The sequence below is a fragment of the Canis aureus genome, chromosome 6 (assembly GCF_053574225.1).
Source record: "Canis aureus isolate CA01 chromosome 6, VMU_Caureus_v.1.0, whole genome shotgun sequence".
In the NCBI taxonomy this organism is placed as follows: domain Eukaryota; kingdom Metazoa; phylum Chordata; class Mammalia; order Carnivora; family Canidae; genus Canis; species Canis aureus.
This window is the reverse complement of record NC_135616.1, coordinates 72360230-72381479: the sequence shown is the minus strand read 5'-3', so window position 1 is coordinate 72381479 and position 21250 is coordinate 72360230. Positions and strand designations below refer to the sequence as shown.

Below are 21250 nucleotides of genomic sequence, written 5' to 3'. Positions count from 1 at the left end.
TTTTTGAGATGTAAGAGATACATATCCATAGTTTTGTTTACTTGTGATGTCTATTCCTGGGTTTGGTATTATTACTGGTCTCAAGCAATAAACTGGGGAGTGTTACCTCCTTTTCTATTATTTGGCAAAGTTTTTAAACATTTGGCAGTGTATTGGTTTGCTAAGGCTGCTATACCAAAGTACCACAAACATGGTGCCGTAAAACAACAGAACTTTATTCTTTCATTGTTCTGGAGGCCAGAAGTTCAAGTCCAAGATGTTGGCAGGGTGGGTTCCTCCTAAGAGCCCTAAGGGAGAATTTGTTCCATGCTTTTCTCCTGGTTTCTGGTTATGGCCACTGTCTTTAGCATTCCTGGGCCTGAAATAGTTGCATCAGCCCAGAATCCACCTCCATCTTCACATGGTGTTCTCCCTGTGGGTCTTTGTGCCTCTCTTTGTCTTCTTGTAAGGACACTGCTCATACTGGAGTAGGGATCCATACTATACTGCAGTATGGCCTCCTCTTGACTTACATCTTAGGAAACCCTCAGAGTCCCTGTTTCCAGATAACTTGACATTTAAGTAACAAGCATTAAGGTTTGAACATTATATGTAGGGGGCACATTCAACCCACAACAGATAGAATTTACCAGTGGGCTTTCCTTTGTCGGAAGTTACTAATTCAGTCTTTACCTGTTATAGGTACAGATTTTCTGTTTCTTCTTGAGCCAGTGTTAGTAGTTTATGTCTGTGTGGGAATTTTTTGATTTCATTTCATTTAGATTTCATTTCATTTAGATTATCTAACTTGTTTAATTGTAGGAAATGTTTTCTTAAAGTCTTTTTTACTTCTGGAAGTTCAGTAGTGATGACCCCTCTTTTATCTTTTAGTAATTTGAGTGCTCTTTTTCCTTGATCGTACTAGTTAAAGGCTTGTCAATTTTGTTGATCTCTTCAAATGATAACTTTCTGGTTAATTTTCTTTGTTGTTTTTCACATCTTTATAATCCCCCTCATTTTCCTTGCTTTAAGTTTAGTTTGCTCTTTTCTAGTATTGTAAGGTAGAAAGTTAGGCAGTTGATTTGAGATATTTCTTCTTCTTAAAAACAGAATTTCCCTCTACACTAGCTTTCACTTCATCCCATACAATTTGATATGGTGTGTTTTTGCTTTTATTCCAATTTTTTCCTAATTTCCTGTGATTTCATCTTTGGCCTATTGGTTATTTAGGATTGTGTTGTTTAAATTGCACATATTTGTGAATTTCCAAAATGTGTTTACGTTAATGATTTATAATTTAATTCCTTTGTGGTTCAAGAACATAATTTGTGTGATTTTAGGGTTTAAAATTTTTTTTAAGATTTTATTTATTTATTCATGAGAGACAGAGAGAGAGAGAGGCAGAGACAGAAGCAGAGGGAGAAGCAGGCTCCATGCTGGGAGCCTGATGTGAGACTCATCCTGGGACTCCAGGGTCATGCCCTGAGCTGATGGCAGACACTTAACCACTGAGCCACCCAGGTGTTCCAGTTTTTAAAAAAAATTATTGAGACTTCTTTTTAGTCTAACATATGTTCTATCCATAAAGAATTGTTCCATGTGCACTTGAAAAGAATGTTCATTCTGCTCCTGTTGGTTAGAGTATCACATAGATATCTTTTGAATGTAGTTGCTTTCTATTTTTTTATTGATTTTCTGTCTAGTTGTTCTATCCAGTATTGAAAATCAGGTATTGAAGTCTCCAGCTACTATTGTTTGAATTGTCTATTTTTCTTCATAATTCTATCAGGTTTTGCTTCATATATTTTTGGGTTCTGTTATTGGGTGCATATTTTTTTTAAGATTTTATTTATTTATTCATAAAAGACACAGAGAGAGAGAGAGAGGCAGAGACACAGGCAGAGGGAGAAGCAGGCTCCATGCAGGGAGCCCGATGTGGGACTCAATCCCAGGTCTCTAGGATCAGGCCCTGGGCTGAAGGCAGGCACCAAACCGCTGAGCCACCTAGGGATCCCCGCATACATGTTTTATATATTCTTGATAGATTGGCTCTTTTATTATTATAAAATGAGTTTTTGTCTCTAGTATTAATTTTCCCTTATAGCCTATTTGTCTGGTACAGCCGTACCAACTCCCTTTTGGTTTCTGTTTGCATGGTAGGTCTTTTTTAGTCATTTTACTCTCCATCTGTTTGGATCTTTGAATCTAACATACAACTCTTGTAGACAGTATATAATTGGGTCATGTTTTTTAAAAATATAAATATATAAATATATTTTAATATAAATAATTTATTATATATAATATAATTAAGTTATATATGATTTAATATAAATATATAAATTTTAATATTAATGTAATTTCTGATTAATAAGACAGATTCATAAAAATAAAACATTTTACTATTAATTTTAATTAATATAATTGCTGATTATATTAATTAAAATTAGCCATCTTACTATTCCTTTTCTATATGACTTATGCCTTTTTTGTTGTTTTTTTCTATTTCTCCACTATTGCCTTCTTTTATGTTAAATAGTAATTTTCTAATATACCATTTTAATTACTTTGTTTCTTTGACTCTCTTTTTTTAATTTCTTATTGGTTTACCTGGGGATAACAATTAACATCTTAATTTAAAATAATCTAATTAAGAATAAAATTTGTCGACTAATTTATAATGTATAAAGATATAATTTGTACAACAATAATAGCATAAAGGAAAGAGGAAGAGAATGGAACTATTAAAGTTTTTGTTTACTACTGAAATTAAGTTGGTATTAATCTGAACTAGATTATATTTATTATTTATTTCATGTCTTTTAAATAAGATAGTAAAAAAGCTTGGTGCAGTGGCAGTATCTATCGTAGCCAATGAGGTTTATCCGAGGTGCAATTATTGCTAATTAAATAATAGTGAAGAGTAATGTATTATATTACTGTTGCTGCTGTAACAAATTGCCACAAACTTTAAAACAACGAAAATTTATTATCTTAAAGTTCTGGAGGTCAGAAGTCCAAAATATTTCAGAAGGGCTGTTTTTTCTGAACGTACCAATGAGAGACCTTGCTTGCTTTCTTCATTCATTCAGTTTTCTAACTTTTAGAGGCCATCTGCATTTTTTCATGGGTTTCTCCTTCCAGTTTTTTAAAGATTTTTTATTTATTTATTTATTCATGAGAGACACAGGCAGAGGGAGAAGCAGGCTCCCTGCAAGGAGAGTTATGTTATGTGGAACTCAATCCCAGGACCCCAGGACCACAACCTGAACCAAAACAGACACTCAACTACTGAGCCCCCCAGGCGTCCCTCTTCCTCCATTTTCAAAGCCAGCAGTGTAGCATCTTCACGGTTCTCTCTCTTTCTTTGCCTCCTACTCCCCGGCCTCCCTCTAAGGACCCTGTGATTACATTGGGCCCTTTCAGGTAATCCAGGATAATGTCCTCACATCAGGCTCCTTAATCTAACCCTATCTATTAAAAAAAAAAAAAAGATTTTATTTATTCATGAGAGACACAGGAAGAGAGGCAGAGACATAGACAGAGGGAGAAGCAGACTCCCTGCAAGGAGCCTGATGCAGGACTCGATCCCAGGACTCCAGAATCATACCCTGAGCCAAAGGCAGATGATAAATGCTGAACCACCCAGGTATCCCAACCTAATAAAGTCACTTTTGTTGTATAAAGTAAAATATTAGTAGATTCCAGAGATTAGGATGTGGACCTCTTTGTTGGAGGCATTACTCACCCTCCCACAACTTTACAAACTAAAATACATTTATACTGTCTTCTATATTTACCTATGTAGTTATCTTTAATTCTCTTTGTGTGGTTTGAGTTATTTTTTCTTTTGAGAGAGAGAGAGAGAGCTCAGAGAGAGGGTGTGTGTGTGTGTGTGTGTGTGTGCGTGTGTAGGCTTTGGGACAAGGAGGAAGGGCAAAGAGAGAGGGAAAGCCAGTGGAGTCTCTTCAGTCAGATTAGTTGTCAGCTAATGTGATTGGACCAAGATTTCCTTAAATGCTTATATAACATCTCCTAGCATTTGTGTGTTTGGCATGCCTTCAGTGCACCAGCAGCAAGTTTGTAGCTGTGCCTCATCTTTCACTTCATGCATGCACTGAGCCTCAGGGTCAGCCAGAGATGACTTTAGGACCTTCCCAGGGCTTTCCTGGGCATGTGCATAGCCCTACATATGAACATGGATTTTTGACTCCAAGGAATGTTTTGGAGCTTATCAAAGTCCCCAGTGAACTTCTCATTCCCAAGATTTATATTACAGCTTTCTCATCCACCTCTTGTTTGCTCCAACTAGTCCTGCTTTCTCAGTTGGCTATGATGTTTAAGCAGTTGCCACTAATTGTTTCTGCAAATTTCCTTAGGATACAGCCATACTGTACACATATATCAAGCTTTGAGTAAGGTCAAATCAAAACAAAGCTTGAGAATGGAACTTTTCAGGGACCTCTCAGACAAGTCAAGTAATGATAGTTCTCTGGGAATCAGGTTTGGGGAAGCTCCAAACCTTTTCTGATCCCTCCACTGTCTGCTAGGCTGCTGTTTCTCACAGCTACCTTAGCATTGTGAAACTGTCGATTTTCAAGGCTACCAGGGAACTAGAGACTGGAAGATGGGAATAGGGTAACAACAAAGCTTGTTGTTCTTACTGGTATTCAGCCATTTCTCTTGCACAAGCACTCCTTGGATGATTGCAAGACTTTGGTTAACTAGGAGTTCTGGAAAAGCTGATTTTGACAATTTTTGCCAATATCCTTTTCACTTGAATGAAGGAGCAGATTTTCAGAGGTCCTTACTTCACTATTCTGCCCTTAACTATATTTGAGAAGAGGTACATCACCACCAAAGCCAATTTTATGGAAGTGTGGTTTACTAGTGTCTGATGTCTTTCCTCTGGCCTGGAAATTGGTGACACAGAGTGTGGTAAGCTGACTCAAAATGGTCATCAAAAGACCTAAGAACATTACAGACGAGAGTTGTAAGGCTGAAGTTCAAAGAATCCAAAGTAAGTAACAGATTGAGTGGACAAGGTAGTTGACTTAACTGAACAAAGAGAATTTCTCCTCTGTCTGCTTTCTCCCCATACTTCCCGTCCTCCATTTCCCACTCCACACCCCCATGGCGGAGTACATAGATCATGGTGCATAAAAAGCAATAATATGGGTAAAAGCTAACTAAGATGCTATTACATTATAGAAATAAATTGTCAGAGTGATCTGTTTTCAAAGCACTTCTTTTATGCTATCTCATGTAATCTTATTACTAAACAGGACATGAAAAAGAGTCTCTATTTTATAATGTGGAAAATTGAGAATTTCATTAGATAAGTTACTGAATGTCTTAGGGCTAACAACAGGTAGCATCGCTCTTAGCTCTTTTGATTTCTTGTCAAGTACTCTTTGCACTATTACGTGATAAGACTATTAGAAGAATTTTTGTAGTAAGGATGAGCCAATTTTGAGATAATTTCTGGAGGAAAAATCACGAGAATGTGTCTGGTTGGATATATGGGATTAAAAGGGAGAAGATGCCCAAGATTTCTAGCATGGAAAGTATATATTTAGTACATTGCAACTAGTCAAGATAAAAATGCTATTCTAATGGGAAATAAAGATCAAGCTGCTGTTAATTCAATGAAAGAATCAGGGAAATAATTATTGAGGATTTAAATGAAGCCAAAATGTATATATTTTGCTCATTTTCCACAAGGTGTCAGCAACACTTAAAACAATAGCAATTGTAACGGTTATTTGGAATGGGGTATCTAAATTTGTTAAAGATTACACAATTAGGAGTTTATTATTGTATTTATTTGTTCCCACCATGAAATTGTTTGTACTTCAGTGTCTTGACAAACTTCATACATTATTTAGAGCTACGTAAAATATTTTACCATCTGCATCATTATTGTCTTGTAGCCTACCTTTGGGTTACTTAACCATTATGCTAAAGTAGAAATTTTGACTTCCCCAGACTCAAAATATGTTGGAGAAACCAAGTCAGCAGGGGGCAGCACAGTCTTACAGTGTTTCAAATTTGGTCATTTGAACGGACCATTCACAAACCTAAGGATATAAAGATAGTGTGGTACATGGTGTTCATGCTTTTCAAGCATTCACACCCTGCATGTCAAATGGAATATTATTTGTAACCCAAATATATAAAGCAGATGACAGTGATACTTTACCAACAGAAATCTCATTTTATAATATTTGCCTACAACATCAAACGCTAAAAATAACGGAGCCATTTTAATAAGCAAAAGATTTAGAATAAAACTTTTTTTTAAGGTGTAGTACTAGTTCTGTCTTCCTTTTACAGATAAGGAAATTGAGGCTGAAGCAAATGTTAAAACATGTCCAAAATCACACAGATGGTGAAATAGCAGAGCTCACATAGAAGCCCAACTGTCTTACTCCAGAGCACCTGTACCTACGATTATACAATTGCTGATAATATGTTTTAGTCTTACTTCAGCCCTGAATCCAATTTCTTTCTTTTTTCAAATTGCACCATACAGAGAAGACTCTGACTGATGCAGATAAGGGGTTAGAAATGGTATCTCTCTTTCTAAACAGTATACTCTGCAGTCTCCATAAACTTCTCAATTCAACACAAATGTTTAGCCCAAAATACAAACAATGTTGAGTCAAGTCTGCAGTACAGATACAGGCACTGTTCTCTTGTATGTTAACAAGTGGTAGAACTGCTAAGGAAGTGAACAGTTATTCCACATCTTTTAGACAAAAAACAAAATAAAACAAAAAACCCTAAAGCATGGAGATGCTAAGTACCATATCCAAAAGTCACATTCCCATAACTGACTTACCCCGACTGTCTCACTAGTTTTCCTTTCCTCACCTGCACGTTGTACTGCCTCTTTGTGTTAATACTCGTTTATGTGCTTGCCCTGCTATTTTTTTTTTCTTGAGTAGGAAGGGGCAGAGGGAGAGAAAGAATCTTAAGCAGGCTCTACTCCCAGTAGGGAGCCCACCATGTGGCTTAATCTTGGGACCCCAGGATCACACCCTGAGCCAAAATCCAGAGTTGGAGGCTCAACCTCCTGAGCCATCCAGGTGCCCCTATTGTTTCATTTTTAAGTAAATAAAACTATATTTCAAAAGTGAAATTCAAGGGACACCTGGGTGGCTCAGGAGGTTGATGTCCATCTTTAGCTGAGGCCATAATCCCAGGTCCTGGCATCAAGTTCTACATCAGGCTCCCTGCTCAGTAGGAAGCCTGCTTCTCCCTCTCCTACCCACTTGTGCTCTCTGTCGTTATCTGTCAAATAAATAAAATCTTTTTTAAAACAGTGAAATTCAAGAGATTCCACTAACCACAGTTGGAAAACCAGGAGCCTGTGGATAACAGAATATAATCCCAAACCTAGAAGGTATTAAGAAATAATTTGAGGCTGTTGTTTTCTAATTATCATTCTATTTAGTTTTCCAGTAGTTAAAAATATATAGGTATATATATGTTTCTATTAAAGACTTAGATTTGAATCATCTCATTTAAAACAGACTAATTAAGGGAACATTTAACACATCTGGAATACACTAATTTGCACAGGAGTAACTGTGAACCTAGCACTCATTAAGCTCAGTGACCAGTTTTAAAAAGCTCACACCTCCCCCAGATGTGTTATACATGAGGGCATCTCTGGGGAACAGTCTTTACTAGCTTAGCAACCCAGTAAGTATTGCCAGTGACTCAAACATCTCAGAGAAAGAAAGCTTTTGCATGGGGCACCTGAGTGTCTCAGTCGGTTAAGTGTCTGACTTGATTTCTGCTCAGGTCGTGGTCTCAGAATCATGAGATGGAGTCCGTTTCAGGCTCTGTGCTCAGCAGGGAATCTTTCTCTCTCCCTCCCTCTCCTTCTACCCCTACCCCTACTTGCCTGCTTGCACCTGCACTCTTGCTGTCTCTCTCCCCCACCCCTGAAATAAATAATAAAATCTTTTTTTTTAATAATAAAATCTTTAAAAAAGAAGAAAGCAAAAAAAAAAAAAAAGAAGAAGAAAAAAAAAACCTTTTGCAATTTTTCAGAAATGTGATAGACCCTAAGAAGACAGGGAAGTCAGCTACCTTAATTTTGAAACAAAAGTCATAGTTCTTAGTATGTACTGAAGTTGTTAGGTTACAAAAATCCTTCATGATTACTGCCACTATAACATGCTTCTAGATCTCTAATTAGGATCAGTGATTATAAATTTGATTTTTTTAAAGCCTGATGTTTTGCTACAAGGTGAAAAATTGCAATTTTTTTGCTTAAGATGTAAGATGTACACAAAGACAGACCGTGAGTACTGTCTCAAGGAGAGACTTAGCTATCATAGCACAAGGTAAATTGTGGCCTCTGCCCCAGGGTTCAGTCCTGCCACGTGTTTGGCCTTAGGTTATTTTTCTAAGACAAATCTGAGCCTGTTACTCCCCACTTCAAATTGCCTCTCCTGTTTTCCACTGCTTGTAGAGCAGGTCCAGCTTTTCTCGCCACCACGTTTCATGTCTTTCACAATTTATGCTTCTCATTCAACAGTATTTATTAAATGCCTGCCAAGTGATAGTTGGGGGCATACAAAAATAAATAGAACCAAGGTTCTGCCCCCAACGGACTTACAGTCTGGTAGGAATGACAGACAAAGCAAAGGTTACAGTGCAGTATGACAAGTGTCTGATAGAAGTCGTGCTAAGTGAGTAAATTTGGCTTGAACTTTCCTTTGTAGCTATATTTTTTACTCCTTTCCCCCACATACACCAGCCAAACCAGATCAGTTTACATTTGCCAAATGCTATCTGCACGTGGGCCTTCACTCAAATGTCTGAAATGCCATTCCCCATGCCTATTGAAATCCCTCTAGGGCCAACTTCCAATATCTCCTCTCAGGAATAGAGTTTCTGATAACCAGAATTCATCAAATCTACCTTTATTCTCCCATAAAACTTCTCAAGGCATTTTTTTTAATAGTCTGCCTTAAAATCAGTTCATCTCTTTGTCCTACTACAGTGCCTTGAACAGGACAAGCAGCCAATAAACTTTTATACTGATAGCTGTTTTGCCTCTATTCTTTTCTGTTTCTTTTAGTAAGAAAAACAGTGTATACTGTTTATAGTTACTTTTTTTGCAACTTTTTTTGCAACTAGCCTGAAGTCTGGTCACAAATAAATCAGGACTGTGAGATGAATATGAGTGATTCTAAAAACCATTAAACAAACTGAGAATAGAAATATTAGGTATACTGGTACTATGGACACTGTTGGTTTTCTGCCAATAATGCTCTCCCTATTACTTCCTACTTCTTTCCTTGAATGACATCCTGTTTTGTTCAGGTAGCTAACCCCAGATCATACAGAATTCCTACCGGAAAAAAAAAAAAAATGATCCACTATGAATGATAGTCAGGAGACGCTAGAGGTAGGTATATTGGCATCTCTAGGATGTAAACTAATAGAACACTGTGAAAGAGATTATAAAATAAATATGCTTTAAATGAGTAAAGAGCTAAAAGGAGTAATAGAAACCACAAGGAAAGAATAGACAATATGGAAAAGGAGGCAGATTTAAATAATGACCATATGGAACTTCCAGAATGAAAAATAGAGTCATTAAAAATAGAATCAATGAAAAACATGAATAAGAGGGTCAGGAAAATGAAGGGTGGAATGAAAATGTTAAATATATTTTCTAATAAGAACTGCAGAATGAGTGACTGTAGAAAATGAGAGACAATGTTTGAAATACTTAGGTCATCAGATTGAGTAAACACAGATCCTACACAGGATTATCAAAATGAATGCACACCTATAAAAGTTACAGTGAGGGGCACCTGGGTGGCTCAGTTGGTTAAGCATCTGCCTTTGGCCCAGGTCAGGATCCCAGGGTCCTGGAATCAAGCCCCGCTAATCAGGGAGCCCGCTTCTCCCTCTCTCTCTGAGCCCCACTCATTTGTCCTCTCTCTCTCTCTCTCTCTCTCTCTCTCTCTCTCTCTCTCGATCTCTAGCACTTTCTTCCTCTCTCTCTCTCTCCCTCCCTCCCTCCCTCTCTCAAATAAATAAAATCTTAAAAAAAAAAAATTACAGTGAGGGGGCAAAAGCCCAAACACAAAACAATGGAAGCAGCCACGGAGAAAATATAAGGGAACAACAGTTCCTCTAACAGAAGGCTTCTCAACAGTGCTAAAGACCAGAAGGCAATGGTTTAGTATCTTTAAGGTGCCAAGGTAGATGATTACTAACTTAGAATATTATCACCACCTAAATTATCACTTGGAGAAGAGAGCAAACTCCAGATATTTTCAGGCAAAGGCCAAGAGAGTTTACCACCCATAGATCATTGCTGGAGTAACAACTAAAGCATATACTTTCAAGAACCTGAATTCAAAGAAAGAAATAAGGTGGAAGAACTGATGGTGAGCCGAGAGATTGTTGAACGCTCAGAAAATCGAAATAAGCAGGGATAGATAGATCAAGGAGAAAAATACAAGTAAGGATATGGAAGCTTTGAGTAACACTTAACAAGTCTGATTTATATATGAGACCTCTACTTAATAAATGTAAGCATATGTAGAACAGTTACAAATGGCAACCATATGCTAGGCCGCAAAGGAAGTCTCCCCAAATATCAAAGAATCAACATCATATAAAATTCTTTGACCACATTGCAATGAAATTAGAAATTCATTCAACATACATCTATTGTACACATACTTTGCCAGACATTGCTCTAGTTATTTGGTGTACATTAATGAAAAACAGAAATAAATTTTGACCTGCGTGGAACTTAAACTGTGGGGAAGGGGAGAGAGACACAATAAACATAATGAACATAATAGGTGTACAGCATACGAGAAGATTATCAGTAGTATGTGGGGAAAAAATAAGAATACTAGTGGCAAAGGGATAGGTGTAATTTTATATTTTTTGTAAGTTTTTATTTAAATTCCCTTTAGAAACATACAATGTAATTTTACTTTCAGGTGTACAGGTTAATGATTCAACACTTCCATACAACACCCTGTGCTCATCACAAGTGCACTCCTTAATCCCCATCACCTATATCACCCATCCCTTCACCCATCTCCCTTCTGGTAACCATCAGTTTGTTTTCTATAGTTAAGAGTCTGTTTCTTGGTTGGCCTCTCTCTTTTTTTTTCCTTTTACTCATTTGTTTTGTATCTTGCATTCCACATATGAGTGAAATTATATGGTATTTCTCTTCCTCTGACTGACTTATTTTGCTTAGCATAATACTCTCTACCTCCATCCATGTCGTTGCAAATGGCAACATTTAATTCTTTTTTATGGCTGAATAATATTCTATATTATATATACATACCACGTCTTCTTTATCCATTCATCAATCAATGGATGCTTGGGCTGTTTCCATAATTTGACTATGGCAGATAACACCTCTGTAAACATAGGGATGCACATATCCCTTTGAATTAGTATTATTTTGCTAAATATATAGCTGCGCCATTGCTGGATCATGGGGTAGCTCTATTTTTAACTTTTTGAGAAACCTCCATCCTGTTTTTCAGAGCAGCTGCACCAGTTTGCATTCCCACCAACAGTGCAATAGGGTTCCCCTTTCTCCACATCTTCACCAACACTTACTGTTTCTTGTTTTGTTGATTTTAGCCATTCTGACAGGCATGAGGTGACATCTCATTGTGGTTTTGATTTGCTTTTCCCTGATGGTAAGTGATGATGAGCATCTTTTCATGTGTCTGTTGGCCATCTGGATGTCCTTTTTGGGAAAATCTCTGTTCATGCCTTCTGCCTACTTTAATTTGGATTATTTGGGTTTTGGTGTTGATTTATATAAGTTCTTATATGTTTTGGATACTAACCCTTTATCAGATATGTCATTTGCAAATATCTTCTCCCATTCCACAGGTTACCGTTTAGTTTGATTGTTTCCTTCGCTGTGCAGAAGCTTTTATTTAAAAAAAAAAAAAGAAGCTTTTATTTTAATGTAGTCCCAATAGTTTACTTTTTATAGACAGGAGACCTGTCTAGAAAGAAGTTGCTGCCTGTGTTCTCTTCTGTGATTTTGACAGCTCCACATTTAGGTCTTTCATCCATTTTGAATTCATTTTTGTGTATGGTGGAAGAAAGTGGTCCAGTTTCATTCTCTTGCATGTTGCTCTCCAGGTTTCCCAACACCATGTGTTGAAGAGACATTCTTTTTCCCATTGGATATTCTTTTCTGCTTTGTTGAAGATTAGTTGACCGTACAATTGTGGGTTCAGTTCTGAATTTTCTTTTCTGTTCCACTGATCTGTGTGTCTACTTTTGTGCCAGTGCCATACTGTTTTGATTGCTTCAGCTTTGTAATAGAGCTTAAAGTCCAGAATTGTGATGCCTCCAGCTTTGATTTTCTTTTTCAAGATTTGCTTTGCTATTTGGAGTCTTCTGTGGTTCCATACATATTTTAGGATTGTTGGTTCCAGCTCTGTGAAAAATGCTGATGGTATTTTGATAGAGCTTGCATTAAACGTGTAGATTGCTTTGAGAACTATAGACATTTTAATAATATTTGTACTTCCAAGCCATGAGCATGGTATGTCGTTCCATTTCTTTGTGTCCTCCAGTTTCTTTCATCAGCGTTTTATAAAAGTTCTCAGGGTACAGAGTACACCTTTGGTTAGGTTTATTCCTAGGTAGCTTATTGTTTTTGGTGCAGTCATAAACGGTATTGATTGCTTAATTTTGCTTTCTGCTACTTCATTATTGGTGTATAGAAATGCAACAGATTTCTGTACATTGATTTTGTATTCTGCAACTTTACTGAATTCATTTATCTGTTCTAGGAGTTTTTTAGTGGAGTCCTTCAGGTTTTCTATATAATCAAGTCATCTGCGAGTAGTAAAAGTTTTATTTCATATTGATTTCGATGCCTTTTATTTCTTTTTGTTGTCTGATTGCTGTGGCTAGGACTTCCAGTACTGTGTTGAATAAAAGTGGTGAGAATGGACATCCTGTCTTGTTCCTGACCGTAGAGGAAAAGCTCTGTTTTTCCCCAATGAGAGTGATATCAGCTGTGAGTTTTTCATAGATGGCCCTTATTATGTTGAGATATGTTCCCTGTAAAGCTACTTTATTGAGGGTTTTTATCATGAATGGATGTTGTACTTTGTGAAATGCTTTTCCTGCATATATTGAAATGATCATATGGTTCTTATCCTTCCTTTTATTAATGTGATGTATCATGTTGATTGATTTGCAAATACTGAACCACTCTTGCAACCCAAGAATAAATCCCACTTGATTGTGGTGAATGAATTTTTTAATGTATTGTGATATTCAGTTTGCTAGTACTTTCTTGAGAATTTCTGCTTCTGTGTTCGTCAGGGATATTGGCCTGTAGTTCTCTTTTTTAGTAGTGTCTTTACTGCTTTTGATATCAGAGTAATGCTGGCCTCATAGAATGAATTTGGAAGTTTTACTTCCTTTTCTACTGTTTTGGAATAGTTTGAGAAGAATAGATACTAACTCTTCTTTAAATGTTTGGTAGAATTCACCTGTGAAGACATCTGGTCCTGGACTTTTGTCAGTTGGGAATTTTTTGATTACTGAGTCATTCCTTTGCTGGTCTCTTCAAGTTTGAAGTTTTGGTAGTTTATATGTTTCTAGGAATTTATCCATTTCTTCTAGGTTGTCCAATTTGTTGACATATAGTTTTTCATAATATTCTCATAAATGTATTTCTTTGGTGCTGGTTGTTATTTCTTCCCTCTCATTCGTGATTTTATTTATTTGAATCCTTTTTTTCTTCTTGATAAGTCTGGCTAGAGATTTATCAATTTTATTCATTTTTCAAAGAACCAGCTCCTGGTTTCAAAGATCTGTTCTATTGTTTCTTTTAGTTTCTGTATCATTTATTTCTGCTCTAATCTTTATTATTTCCTTCCTTCAATTGTCCTTAAGCTTTGTTTGTTGTTCTTTCTCTAGCTCCCTTGGGTATAAGGTTAGGTTATTTATTTGAGCTTTTTCTTGCATCTTGAAGTAGGCCTGTATTGCCATACACTTCCCCTTAGGACCACTTTTGCTGCATCCCATGGTGTTTTCGTTTTCATTTGCTTCCATGTATTTTTTATTTCTTCTTTGATTTCCTGGTTGACCCATTCATTGCTTAGTAGTATGTTTAACTTCCATGTATTTGTGGTCTTTCCAGATTATTTCTTGTGGTTGAGTTCTAGTTTCATAGCATTGTGGTCAGAAAAGGTGCATGGTATGACTTCAGACTTTTTGTCTTTGTGGAGGCCTGTTCTGTGACCTAATAGGTGATCTATTCTGGAGACTGTTGCATGTGCACTTGAAAAGTGTGTATTCTTCTGTTTTAAGACGGGATGTTCTGAACATATCTTTTAAATCCATCTGGTCCAGTGTGTTCATTGTTTCCTTGTTAATTTTCTGTCCATCGATGTAAGTGGGGTATTAAAGTCCCTTATTATTATATTATTACCAATTAGTTCCTTTATGTTTATTATTAACTATTTTATAAACTTGGGTGCTCCCATGCATTGGGTACATAGATATTTACAATTGTCATATTTTCTTGTTGGATTGTCACCTACCTATATGAAGTAGTATCTTTGTCTCTTGTTACAGTCTTTGTTTTAAAGTCTAGTTTGTCCAATACAAATATTGCAGCCCTGGCTTTCTTTTGACATCCATTTGCATGATTGATGTTTCTCCATCCCCTCACTTTCAATCTGAGGTGTCTTTAGGGCTAAAATGAATCTCTTATAGGCAGCATATAGATGGATCTTGGTTTTTTTATCCATTCTGACACCCTGTGTCTTTTGATTGGGCATTTAGTTCATTTACATTCAGAGTAATTATTAATAGATATATGTATTATTGAAATTTTATTACTTGTCATTGTTGCTGGAGATTTTCACTCATCTTTTCTTATCTTTCTCTCATGTTTTGCTGATTTTCTTTAGTAATATATTTGGATTTATTTTTCTTTATTTACATGTTTGTTAGTGGGTTCTGATAAATGGCTACCTTTAGGTTTATATATAACCTCTTCTGCAAATAGCAGTTTATATAAAGTTGGTGGTCGTTCAAGTTTGAACCCAGTCTTCTCTCCTTTTCTCCCCATGATTTAGGTATATGTTATTATACTTTATATTTTTTGTGTGTGTGAGTTCTTCAATTGATTTTTACAGAAATATTCATTTTTACTGTTTTTGTGTTTCCTGCCTTTATAATGTCACTTTTGGTCTCAGGAAGGTATAGTTTTAAATGAGAGGTAGGATAAAGCTTATTGGGAGTATAACATGTGAATAAGGGATTTGGAAGAAAGGAGTAGTTACTTATGTGCATATCTGGGGAAAGAACATTGCAAGCAGATGGAAGAGCCAATCCTGAGAGCCCAGAGTATGTGTGTTGTTAAAAGGAACAGGAAGGAGGCCTATTTAGCTAGAACTCCATGAATAAGAAGTAGCATATTAGAAGGTAAGGTAAACAAGGCAGTCTCTTACCACTCCCATCCCCCAAATCTGTATATTTGGATACTCAAACAAAAAAAAAAAAAAAGCTTTCTAAATTAACTCAGAGGAAAAAACATAATGGAAATGAGAAATAGTTAGAATCAAACAAATGAAAACACTATTAAATTTGTGTGTTACATCTATAACAGTATTAGAGGGAAATGTGTAGCCTTAAATATATTTGTAAGAAGATAAGAAGATAAGAAGAAGGTGCAAATTCTTCCACCTAAAGAAGTTTGAAATGAAGAATTATTGAAAGAAAAATAGTAAAGAGGTTTAACAAAAACAAAAGTTGTTTTTTTGAAATTACTAATATAATAGGTAAACACCTGGAAGTATTTATCATGAAAGAAAAATAAGCAATATGTTAAGTGAAAAGGAGGACATAATCACAATTCAGTGGAATTTTTATTTTTATTTTTTTGAAAATTTTGTTTAATTGAGAGAGATCATGTGTGCATGCACACAAACAGGTGGTGGGGAGTGAGAAGCAGAGGGGGAGGTAGAGAATCTCAAGCAGACTCCACACTGAGCCTGGAGCCCTAACAAAGCTTGATATCACAACCCTGACATCATGACCTAAGCCAAAATCAAGAGTTGAGTGCTTACTTGCCTGAGCCACCCAGGTGCCCATCAGTGGAAATTTAAAATCATAAGGAGAATAACTCTAGGAAAACAAACTTGAAGACTTTTTGAAATGGGCAATTTTTTTGAAAAATACAAATTTCTAAAAAGTGATCTAGGAATCATAGAAAACATGAAAAGACTTGTTACCATTAAGAAATTCAATCAGTCGTCAAAAAAGATTCTCATAAAAGAAAGAGAAAAAGAAAAAAAGATGGTTGAGTTTCAGAGGCAAGTTTTACCCAACTTCAGTGAACAAATAGCTCTCCCAAAATAATGCCTATTTGATGAAAAACATATATATATGTATATATGTATATGGTTACATATGTATATGTGCATAAGTGTATATATTTTTTTGCTCAATTCAACTTAACTGTCTAATTTGGGATTTCTGCATATATGTTTATAAGTGAGATTGGCTTATAATTTTCTTATGTTCTTCTTGTCTAGTCGGTGTCAAAATTATACGAGTCTCAAAAGAGAAGCCGAGTACTTTTCCTTTGAATCCTCTGAAATAGTTTATATGGCAGTGGAGTTATCCGAGAGCATGAGAAAAATCTATGAACTTTATAAACCAGTCTTACAAGCATATATACAAGAATGTCAAATTAAACATGTTCCAATTGACCACAGCAAGAAAAATAACATATGCATATATGTGCATATGTGTATATACCTATATATGCATCTTAAAGCAGGAATTTTGCATGACCATTTCTATGTGATGCTGTCATCAAGTACTGAAAATATAAAATATTTTACTTTTATTTGTTTTACAATCAATTTTTCTTTTTTTAAAAAAGATTTTATTTATTCATTCATGAGAGACCCAGAGAGAGAGAGACAGAGACACAGGCAGAGGGAGAAGCAAGCTCCATGCAGGGAGCCCAATGTGGGACTCGATCCCAGGACTCCAGGATCACACCCTGGGTTGAAGGCAGGCACCAAACCGCTGAGCCACCCAGGCGTCCCTACAATTAATTTTTCTTATATCTCAAACCTTATCAATGCATTTTCAGTGTTAATATGAGATGACTTTGTGAAAGAGAAAAGGAGAATTTACTACTTTTTCTTTCACTCTCCATCACCTATCCTGAATGTCAGAGCTGTGCCCCAGGAGTATAGTAACATAGCAGTCCCTTTTGCTGAACCATCTTTTCCTCCTCCTTGGCTCTCACAAGGCTGATGATTGCAGACCCCAGCCAGCAAAGAGCATGAGGGAAGTAGCCACAGGCCACAGCAGCATCATGAGTGGTCCTCAGGAATGTGGGTGACAGCCCTCACAGAAGGCCGAAGGGAGGAAAAGCAGGGACGAATGACCTAGCACACACACCTTCTCCTTGTGGCCACAGCCTCCAGATTTTGCTTGGGAGACCAACCCACCTCTGTACTTCTGAACTGACTTTATTCCAAAGCCCTAGAATTAAATCTCATGGGCCATGACTTGTAAGTCTGGAGTTCTGCTTTGAAGCGGTCAGGATGCTATCTTCCTTGTTCCTACAACACTCAGAGCTACTGAAAACCATCTGGCAACTAGGAGGAAAGAGTCTATCTGAGAATAAAGCCAAATTTGGGTAACACATTAGTAAAATGGACAAGAACTAGTTCCTAGTGGCCTGGGTTAAGGTGTGGATCAATGAGTACCTGAAGCCATCTCCTCACTTAACTGTTGTGTTATGGAAGCCAATAAATTCCCTTGTGCCACTTAACCTAGTTGGATGCTCTGGCACTTGCAACTGAAAGGATCCTGATTCCAACACTATGAAATTTAAGCTGTCCACCCACCCCCGGCTCACTCGCAAGTTATCCTTTGGGGTCATTTGGTATCTTTACCCCTACTAACATACAGAACGCTTCTCCTTTACACTGGATGGGGGAGGGAGTGGAGGCGGAAGTGGGGCAAGATTTGGAGCAGTGACACTTCCCCGAAACTGCCTCTGCTTATCTCCTCCTTCCCTAGCCTGATGAAGTTGATTACCTTGGGGCTGGGAAGGGGCCCTGGCACCACTGCTTCAACAATGCAGCAGGTGACTTCCCTCTTGTCACACTACAGCACCTCTGCGTCCTCATCACCCCATTTCCAGAAGAATGTAATAGAAGCATTTCATGTGTAAATTACATTAAAAACCAGAGAATATCTTCCAGCCACAGTGAAAATAAATTCAACAAATTATTCAAATTTATAGTAATTATCATTGCACAGCTCAGCAGCTTTACCTTAAAAATACTGGCTATAAGTGGTTACAAGTAAGGTGGAATCAATTTAGTATTCATAAAAAGCCTAGTACATTTCCTTAATAGGAATTATATTGTATTTTTGATCTTACAGTTTTTTCCCTCTGTATTTGCAAGTTTCCACCTAATTTTAACCTATTAGCAACATTAAGGACATGTAATGTGTGTCATAACCATTAATAATGCTTGTGGTAAACATTATATAGAGTTTACTCATTTCTCTGAAAAATTCAATAGACTTCTTTCTGTTTTCACAGAATTGCTTATAATCCTCCACCCTGGGGCAGAGGACTGGGGGGGGGGGGGGTGCGGTGGAGGGGGGGTCGCGGGGGAGGAGGAGAGGAAGTATTAAAAAGAAATTTTAAAAAACACCTATGTTAGATGGAAAGAAGATATACTTTTACTTTGGGGAGCCTTTGGGACTATTCCTTTAAGTAGACCTAATTATGATTGGGATTTGTTTGACTTTGGGTTAATCACCCACAGTTACTGCAACCTAGGCAAGCCCCAGTTATAAATTAATGATGGGGTCTGCAGAGAGAGGAGACATTCCTGAGCATACACCTAATGGAGCAGCATGCCCTGAGGACCAGTCAGAGGAAAGATGCCACTCGGGTATATAGGATCTGTATTTAATTTGCCTTTCCTGCAGTTGGTCTATTTCTATAGTTATTCTGCACTGTTCCTCTTGCACTCCGGGATCTCCTCAGGGTGCCACCCCTCTGCCCATCTCGGATGGGCATTCCACCAATGGTGGTGGGAAGGCCACAAGCTTGGCACTTTTTCTAAGGTGCCAAATAAATTCAGAAGGAATTATTTTAGACAATAGTGTTCTGTGTTTTGTGTTTTGTTTGTCTCTTAAACACTACTATATTTCAGCAGGGCTTCCTGAAATAGAATGTGATCACCAAGGATCGTATCACTCTTGCTTTTTTGTTGGGCTTCGAGACAAGGACATTTTTGCAGCAGTAAAGTGAGAACAGAAGTTGGCTGTTTTCCTTAGAAGCAAGAAAGGCCTTTCCCAGGACTTTCTTGGTATATCACTTTGTGTCGCAAAATTGGCAGTATGACCTCTATGTTAATAAGAAAATACTAGATTCACGTGTTATTATCTGACAGTAGGTTAATGTGAAAAATACTGTATTATGAAAAATGTATTTCACAATATTCTAACAGATGCTGCTAGTATAATGGCCTAATGTAGCAAATGCACCAAATGTGCTTGAGCATGTTTTTGACACTATTTTCATAAGTGATGATATATCCTAATTGAAACTTACTAAAATTATGTTTTCTCCTCCAACTGTCATGAAAACATACCAAACTATGTGTTTTGTATACCCATGATTTAGGAATATAAGATGTATATTCCTTTTGGCTTTCTCCTCTGTAACTGAGAGTTAGATTTGAAAATATGAGATGTTATCCCTCTGAATACTTGTCCAGTGAGTTAATTCAGTTCCCAGGTATGCATTTATTCTCCTTAACCACTTGTACAGCCAACAGTAGACTCGAAGATTTGTAGAAAACATTTTTAGATTTTTTTAAATCTGAAAAATCTACATCTAAAATGTTTTAAATCTAAAAACCCATTATAGAAAATAATGTTATCTTTTTTTTTTTTTAACTCGTGGAGTTAATTCCCTTAGGAATCTTCAAAGAAATTTCTAAATATGTATTTTTATCACCACACATTAATTTGTGTATATATTGTATCCTTGTATTACATAATTCTTTCATTAAGCCTTTTATCTTTTGAAATCCAGTGTGCATTAGAAAAGTATGAAAAACAGAAATGTACAACCCATGTAATGTCAATCCAGGTCAAGAAATAAAACATAACCAATACCCCCAGATACCCCCATCATGCCCTTCCCAATCACTGTATCTTCTCTCCCTCATCCCTAGACTTAATCAGAATTTTGACTTTTACATTAATCAACTTTCTTGATTGATTTACAGTTTAACCACCTATTTACACATTTGAGACACTATGGTTAAGTTTTGTCTGGTCTTTGATTTTTGGGTTTTTTGTTGGGGTTGCTGTCCTTGAAATTTAAATAAATGGAGTTAATACAACCAAGTATCCTTTTAGGTCCAACATTTTTTACTCGAAGTCATGTTTGTAAATGTAGTTATAATTAGTTTTCATTGCTGTATAGCACATACAGTATCATTGCTGTACTGTATGAACTCACCACAAATTATCCATTCTGCTGTTTGGGGGCTCTTGTGAATAATACTGCTGTGGACATTCTTTTGTATGTCTTTTGACAAACGTTGCACAAATTTCTGATGGGTATATACTGACAGGTCATAAGGTATGTGTATTTTTAACATTTTTTAAAGCTGTATTACTCTGCTACCAGAGGGATCATGCAAGTTCCCATTATTCTGTGTCCTCGCCACACTACTGTTTTAGCCTGTGTTTTGTGTAGTGATACCTCTTGGTTTTAATTTCCATTTCCCTGATTACTAATAAACTTAAACAACCTTTCATATATCTATTGGCTGCTCTTCTGTGAAATTGCTGGTTCAAATGTCTCGCTCTTTTTATATTGTGTTGTCTTTTTCTTATTTGATTTATAAGTGTTCTTTATGTATCCTGGATTTGAGCTGATTGTGCACTATATGTGTTGTACTCCTCTCTCGCACCCAGTTGTTTGCCTTTTCACCATCCTAAACATTTCTGCTGAAGCTCAGAAATTCTTAATTTTAATGTTTTCAGGTTCACCAAGTTTTTCCTTTATGATTAATGCTTTTCTGTCCTCTTTAGGAATTCTTTCCCTACCCTGAGATTGTGAATATAATCCCTTATGTTAACATATAGCTCTATCATTTTGCTTTTCATTATTTAGATTCAGAATTGACTTTTTAGTATGTTTTGA

The 21250-nt window shown here is 36.6% G+C and overlaps 1 protein-coding gene and 1 non-coding gene across 7 annotated transcripts in view; both read left to right on the top strand.

Annotated features, from left to right (window-relative positions):
* SYT14 (synaptotagmin 14) overlaps positions 1–21250 on the top strand; it is a 212188-nt gene that overhangs the window by 174367 nt on the left and 16571 nt on the right. The window lies entirely within an intron of this gene.
* Positions 2821–2964, top strand: LOC144316645 (U4 spliceosomal RNA). The gene has a single exon (XR_013382570.1). It is a non-coding gene; the product is annotated as a U4 spliceosomal RNA (small nuclear RNA).